Below are 6,030 nucleotides of genomic sequence, written 5' to 3' on the forward strand. Positions count from 1 at the left end.
ACTTAACTAATTGATTATTCTTCCACTCAAGATCTATGTATTATACGAGACATACTATAAATAAATATATCATCTCTACACTTGTAGTTTAAAAGCATATTAATGCTCTCTCAATAACAATGCAAGCATTAGGAATGAATTCAAAATTAAATCAATACACAATGTGGGTTTTGGATTTTAACTTAAAAGGTTCAAATAAACAAGACAAGCATGCATTCTAAGATATTAAATTGTTTACCAAATCTAACAACAAACACAAAACAAAGTGATATGATCATTTCTAATATCACTGATAAAAAAAATAAAATTGATGACTTTGTTAATTGAGCTATACAATTTTTTATGGAATGACATTCCAGATTTATAGGGAGAAAAAAACTACATGCCTTGGAAAGATCCCCCACACAGCATGGTACTCATAATATACTCAATTTTTCTTCAGATAATGGAAGTGGTGAGAATTTATATTTCATATAGTCATTACCTACTACTCAATAACAAGTCTATAGCTATTGATTACCTTCTTCTTGACAAATATGCAGCCCAACTAGCTGACAGTTACAATGTAGTCTAAGGAATACTATGTCTACTTGAAGCATCCATGAAATTTAGTGATGTGGGTTCTTTTAATGCTAATAAAATGTCCTTTTTTGCTTTAGGAGGTAGGTCTAGATAATTCAGACCATCTCCTGGCAAGTCAACCACTTGAATGTCCAAAATAAGAAACATACGTAGGTTTACGTTTAAGAGCACAAAACAACACATTTCCTCTTCAAATAATAGGTTTGATTAGATGAATGACATGTTCAATCCAAGGGATTATTAAATCCAAGAATTTATACTTCATCAATAACTACATGATACTTTGCAACATTTCAATAATGGTCCCTTTTTACAAGTGATCTAGGACAGGATCAGTTCAGTTCATAAGCCTAAACAATAAGAGATCATCCCGAGTACAGAGGAATTCAACAAATGCGAATTCTACATCTCTTCTTTGAAGAATCTCTACAGCACATGTCCAAACACTCCAGAAAATAGTACCATGTTTTGATCTACTAGAAGATAAATTTTTATTGCTAGTGTCCAAAGTGTTTCGTATCGAATTTTCTTTTATAGATTCCAACACTACTTTTCCATCCTTCCCTACAACCGATATGATAGAGAGAGTAACCTCGTAATTTGAGGATTTCTAAACACTCCTTTTAGAGGGAACCTCACAAAACCTATTCCTATCCAGTGATCCAGTCTTTATTTGACTTCCTTTCAAGTTTTTTGATATAGGCTTCTAAGAGTTGTTTGAAATAGACTCGCTACTCTCTTTCCTTGAAGACCCTTTAATATCTTCCAAGGGTTTAACTATAAAACCACCATGCATGAATTTATGCCTTATATTATCGAGGTTATTTGTTGTTCCTCCAAATTTACTTAAGGATGACATATCATGTGTTGCAATTCTTATGGCTACATATTTTCCATAACTTTTCCTCCAAAACTAGAAGCTTAAAAAAATTGTAACAAGGAACTTACAACATGTAATTTAATCTGTCACTTTAAATACTGGAATTAGACAACCTACTTGTAGATACAACTTGATCCTGAGCCATTTCATCAACAATCCATTATAAACCACGAACCGTTGATTCTAAGGATCGCATACCTTCTTGTGAGCTTCCTATAAAATTTCGACAAAAAAAATCAGTTACCAAAAATTTTGAAGACAAGATACTACAAAATAAATTAGGTAAAGGGAAATTTCACAAAATTCTAATTACAAAAATGATAGTGCATTTCTATTTTCGAAGGTTTTCCATCAGTGTCATGGTATGCACTCACATACAAGATACAATATATGTTTTTATTAAATAATTTCACAATCTCCATTCGTGGAAACGGTCTTAAGGAAACAATGAGGGATGAACATATCATCAAAGAAAAAATGTTGTCCTCATATTCTATGGAAAGAAGATCCTAAACAATTAATAGATGATGTTCCTAGTAAATGATGTGAAAAAAAAACATTCAAAACAAGGAAACACACAATATATTTCAAGATATATAAATAAAGAACATGGGTCACAGGATGTGAATGACAAAACATGTTTATTAATGATTAAACAGATGATGTGAAACCCTTTTCTTGTGTGACTTCCAAGCCAACTCATGCATAATGACCTGACATAATGCAATGATGGATTTTCAGATCCAAAAAGAAGAACAAGCATATTGTATGCATACAAGAGAAAAGGGAGCTTCAAGAAAAAAATGATTTAGAATGGTGAAAAAGATTTGCTAGACATCATCTAGGAGGATAGAAAGGCTAAAACATGCTAGTATATGGAGGGTTACTAGAAAGTTGCAAGGTGAGGTTAGTGCAATAACATCTGTAATCACCATTTTCCATTTTCTACTTATTTTTCATTGTAATAACATGTGTTATATTATTAACATGAGAAAGAATGTTAATAAACCAAAAGAAAGAACCAAAAAACAAATCCAAGATTAGGTTATAGTGAAAATGAGGCATGACTAAAAATATAGGCCTGAAAATTAAAATAAAATTACTATGCAACATGTGCTTAAAATAATTTTGATGACAATGGACATTTTTTCTAAACATAGATTCAAATTGTACATTGAAATCATGCATCCACAGTTTCAATCTACCATATAATCCCAATGCTGAATTATCTATATTTGTATTGAGAACTAAGTCAACCAATTTGTCATCATATATCTTCAAAAACTACAAATAAAACACATTCATCAACATAATAATTGACAATCATTCCCATGTTTCACCTATAATTAAAAGAAAACCAGATATAAACTAAGGAGAAATGTGTGATATTGGAAAGGATTTGAATTTGAATCTCTCTTATCCTTGCCTTTAGTGGGGGCATTTGTATTGTAGCACTTAACAAAATCTTCACCAAAAAAAAAATTGTTTTGGGTTACTCTAAGGAATGGTCACCTCAATCTGCCAATCATCTAGATTTCCCCAACCCTTCTTAGGGAATTAGGAATTTGTCTTTTTGTTAACCAGAGGAGTTATTTTCTCTATGCTACTAATGTAACTGGTATGAGGTGAGATCTACTCACAACAACTTTATTTTTGGTCATATATACAAAATAATACTTGAAAGAATGGGAAGGCTTGAGATCCACTAATAAGTGGACATTATACATATTTCCTACAAATTTTAAGCAAACTGGTCAAATAAGCACAAACATTGACATCTAAAAAATAAAGGTCAATCCTAATCATTGTGACTTAACTTCAATAGTTGCAACATTTTTTGGTAAACCAAATTGTATATCTCTATAAGATAGAAAAGGAATATTGGCCACTATAAAATCACACTTAATCAAATTTCTATGGTAATTTGATTCACATAAAAGAAAATTATAAAAAATGAATGCACATGAATGAGTAAAGTCAATCTTCAAAACAGAGTGCTATGCACAAGCCTGTTGGTATGATTAATGTAAAGGTAGTGATGGCAGTCTGAATGTCCATGATAGTATGGATGCACTGACAACTGCAACATTATAATATGATTATAAAGAGGTACCTTTATTACATCTACTCTATAGGGAGTTGATCGTTTCAATGTTACCAACGCTCTTGAAAAGTTTAATAATGTTGATAGTATGGTATTATTCTAAAAAATAGATTTATTAGTTTTTGTTTTGAATTCATTTTCTTTGTAAGAATGTGCTTCTTAGATATTGCTCGTCAAAATTTCTCCTATTTTTTTCAAGTACTCAGACATATTTTTGATAAAAATTGCAACCTGAATGCTAGACTAGATTGAATTCAATGAGGATTAAAATACCAAATAAGGACACAGTTAGAAACCAAATCTCAGTTTTCATGATGGAAAATTAAAAATGAAATGTTCAACTCAAAATTTGAGGGTTTGTTAGAGATTTCCAGGAAAGATATTATCAACAGAAAATCAACATTTGAAAAGGAGGTGGCATATTTTGGATATAGATGGAAGATAGTTTCAAGTACCTATGTTTATATTTAAAATTTGGATATGTGCTACATAAATATGAGATAGCACTAATAGTTTTGGTCTTCATCCCTACTTTCTATGGATTTTTAGATGTTTTGACCATCAAATTCTAGAAGGATTTAAGACCAGATCTTCAGGGAGATGCTTCAATAATATAGTTCTAACATGATCTCTATCAAAATGAAAGATGTTGTGCAATGGTAGATCCTTTGTGTCGACATTAATTGGAGAATTTGGGAAGTATGGAGCTGAAATACAACACCACATCAGACCAAATGACCTCGGTTTTCAATGTGACATTGAATGATTATTAAGAAGTTCACTAAGGATTGATTCTCATTATGACCTGCCACCACTGAATGGTTAAGTTCTCAAAGGAATTAGATTGGGTGCAAGTCTTGGGTGATTTTGATAGAATAATTAACCATCACACCTAGAGCCTAGTCAAAAGGCAGTCCACTCTATGTAGTCCTATGTGGAAATGATAGCATAGTTGTAAGTAAATGAAGGAAGACCCTATAATCAACTTCATAATGATATAGATTCCCTTGAAATTATGAAATCTCATGCTACTCTTGTACTCACTTTTCCTTCATTTCATTTCCTCTAATGATTCTTTTTACACCCATTTGTTTTGCTTGGATATTAATTTTTGTTGTAGTTAGTAATCTCTCACGTATTTTGGTATTTAGTGGATATTAATGCAAATTTCAATTTAAGGGAGAGAAGTGTTGCACCCTTTTCATCAAAGTTATTCATTTGAGCAATGATGTTGCAACATATTATTTTTCTCTAACTCTACCTTCCAATGATAATGTTGGACGTCATGTTGATTTTTATTCCCATCACATGGTTCTTGTGACCACAAACAATGATCAATATTTTTGGGGGTGTCTTAGTTTTAAACAATGAAAGGAAGGCATACTTAAGGACAGACCTAAGAGAATTTGCATGGTAATTAGAAAAACAAATCAACTCAAATATGAAGAAATCTTAGATGATGTCATCATCATATGTTCTAGTTGATTATCTATCTTATAAGCACACCAAGGGATTGTAGGAGGCCACTTAAAAGGTTGTACAAGTTCTAGGAAAGTTCTTCAATATAATTTGTGGTGTTAGACAATGCTCAAAGATGCATATTAATTTTCTTAAAAATGTGATAAATGTCAGAAAATTGGGAGATCTGCACAAAAAGATGATATTCATTTAAACCTTTTTAACTCAATTACCATTTAGAAAACAAGAAACTCACCTTGTCAATACATTTCGTATCCAAGCAAGAAGAATAAAAGCTAAACATGCTATCATTGCAATTGAATTCTTAACAAATTAGGCCGAAGATGAGTCTATCAATTAAAAATATGAACAAGGCTAATTCCTCCTTCCATGTGGCAAAGGCATCTTAATTCAATCAAAGTTTCTTTATCAGCTCTTCATTTTCTATGGTTTTCCTTATTGGGATAACTTACTTGTACACACATGTTTATGTGATTTTATTTAATGTTTCTCTTGTACTCACTTTTCATTCATCTCATTTCTTGTCAGGGTGCTTTTTGCACCCATATCTTTTTCTTGGCTATTAGTTTTGGTTGTAGTTACTAATCTTTGATCTATTTTCGTATTTAGTGGACATTAATAAAAATTTCAATTTCTAGAATATAGTAATTTCTAAAATTCAAGTTTTACATTAAATATTTTGTCCTAACGTTTTAGGGATGTCTCATTTTTTGATACAAGCAAAAAAGAAGATACCTTATAAGCATACCAAGGGATTGTAGCAGGCCACTTAAAAGGCTACAAAACTTCTAGGAAAGTTATTGAAGATGATCTGTGGTGTTAGATAGTGCTCAAATATGTCCATTAATTTTCTTAAAAATTTCAAAAAGGGGGATATATGCAACAAAATATGAGATTCAATTGAAACCTTTTAAACTCAATTACCATTTGGAAAATAGGAAATTCACTTTGTCAATACATTTCCTATCTAAGGCCTTTGGCAGAA

At 31.3% G+C, this 6,030-nt stretch overlaps 1 pseudogene; it reads right to left on the bottom strand.

Annotated features, from left to right (window-relative positions):
* Positions 1–570: 570 nt before the first annotated feature.
* Positions 571–1,378, bottom strand: LOC149155186 (TORTIFOLIA1-like protein 1; annotated as a pseudogene).
* Positions 1,379–6,030: the final 4,652 nt, after the last annotated feature.

Source organism: Pinus tabuliformis, chromosome 9, assembly GCF_031772625.1.
Source record: "Pinus tabuliformis cultivar Carrire ecotype Pingquan chromosome 9, CPIR1, whole genome shotgun sequence".
Taxonomy (NCBI): domain Eukaryota; kingdom Viridiplantae; phylum Streptophyta; class Pinopsida; order Pinales; family Pinaceae; genus Pinus; species Pinus tabuliformis.